This window comes from Pteropus medius, unplaced genomic scaffold (assembly GCF_902729225.1).
Source record: "Pteropus medius unplaced genomic scaffold, Ma_sr-lr_union100, whole genome shotgun sequence".
NCBI lineage: Eukaryota > Metazoa > Chordata > Mammalia > Chiroptera > Pteropodidae > Pteropus > Pteropus medius.
Genome location: NW_024343950.1, coordinates 17,037 through 18,946, shown reverse-complemented (window position 1 = coordinate 18,946; position 1,910 = coordinate 17,037). Strand labels below are relative to the sequence as shown.

At 68.7% G+C, this 1,910-nt stretch overlaps 1 pseudogene; it reads right to left on the bottom strand.

The window, feature by feature from the left end:
• Positions 1-796: 796 nt before the first annotated feature.
• Positions 797-915, bottom strand: LOC120607087 (uncharacterized; annotated as a pseudogene).
• Positions 916-1,910: the final 995 nt, after the last annotated feature.

Sequence of the window (1,910 nt, the reverse complement as noted above, 5' to 3'; positions counted from 1 at the left end):
AGGGGGCGGGAGCGGCAGCCATGGCCGCGGCCGGCGTGGACGAGCGCTCGCCTCTGCTGTCCGCGACCCGCTCGGGCGGCGTCACCCTCACCCGGCCGCCGCGCTGGCCAGAGAGCGGCCCCAGATGCGATGCGGCGAGGACCCCTCGCGGAGCAGAGGCGACCCGCGCTCTTAGCCTCCCGCGCTGCGCACAGGGATTCGGGGACCCGGGGAAGCGCGCGCTCGCCTGGCCCCCTCCTCCCGGACCTTGGCCGGTTCCCGGCCGTACCGAAGGTGTGGGTGGGCGCTCTCGCATCCCCGGAGTGCCCAGGCACCGAGCCACCCGCCTCCCCAGTCTTAGCCACTCGGCAGGATCCCGGCCCAGGCGTGACCTGCCATCCTCTCGGCCACCTGGGCACCTAGACAGGTATGGCCTTGCCACATCCCGGCCCGGCCTGACCCAGACCCACCTCTCTCCTGCGCTCCCCGCCATGGCTGAGCCCCAAACCACGCGGAAACACCAGCCACACCACCAGGCAACGCTATGGACTGCGATCTCGCCCTCCACGCAGAGCTCTCGGCCCTTGGGGCTCGGCCCGGTGGAGCACAGGAAGGAAAGGGCACGAAGCGGAGAGAGAAAACAGCCCAGGCTGGCTACAGAGCAGGTGGTGGTGGCACAGGGTGCAAGGACGTTCGTGCAGCCCTTGGGCCGGGCGCCTGCCCGGGACCCCCAAGACAGCGAGCGAGCGAGCCAGCAGCGCCCGGGGGCGTTTAGGGGCACCCTGGCTGGAGGGTGGCAAAAGGAGGGGTCGGCAAAAGCCTACAGCACCCGGTATTCCCAGGCGGCCTACCATCCAAGTACTAACCAGGCCGGACCCTGCTTGGCTTCCAAGATCGGAAGAGATCCGGCGCGTTCAGGGTGGTATGGCCATAGACCGGGGAGGCTGTCGCCTGCCACCCCAAGAGCTCGAGCTTGGCTTCCCGGGCACCGGGAGACACCCACGCCTGCACCGCACCTCCTGTGGGGGTGCGGGGATTCTGCCCCCGAGGCGGCGGCGAGCAAGCGCCAGCCGCGCTAAGGCACCGCGGGCCTTGGCCAGTTCCCGGCCGAGCCGGAGGTATGGGTGGGCGCTCTCGCAACCCGGGCCTCCCCAGTCTTGGCCGCTGTGCAGGTGCCCGGCCCGGGCGTGGCCCGTCATTGTCTCGGCCACCTGCGCACCTAGGCACCTGCGGCCCGGCTCCGACCCTGACCCAGGCGCATTCCTCCCCTGCCCTCCCCAACGAGCTATACCCGACCTGCCCAAACACACACGCAGACCCTGGTTGCACCCCGAGGCATTGTTTCAGACGGGCGCGGCCCTCGCCCTCCACCGAGACCAAGGCCCCGCCCAGTCCGCTGCCTCTTGCCTACACATCGACTCTCTGCATCAAGAGCCATACAGACAGAGAGACGGAGAGCCGAGAGACAGAGTGACAGAGAAACTCAGAGACAGAGCGAGTGACCGCGAGGGAAGGAGAAAGGAGAACACAGGTCTCCAGGGCGGGAGGCCCAGTGAGAGCCACGAAGGAGGGGACGGGGTCGCCGGGGAAGGGAAGGGCCGCAGGATCTACCTCAGGTCAGACACACAGAGAGACGGCGAGGAGGAAAGAGACAGAGATGGAGAGAGAGACAACAGAGGAGATTCCGCGCGCGAGAGAGCGCGAGCCCGTGCCCGCCCACACAGACAGCAGGACAGGACACGCAGACGAGTGCACAGATACACAGAACCAGACCCCGACTGTGACCCCGAGACCCTGCGGCTGCCCTGAAGAAGCCGCTTCCACAGCAGAGAGTGGTCATACCGGGGCTGGGCTCGGGCAAGGAGGCGGTTCGTGCCCCGTGCCCAGTGCCTCGTGCCCCGGTGCAGGCCGGGGGCTCTGGGAGTCTCGTT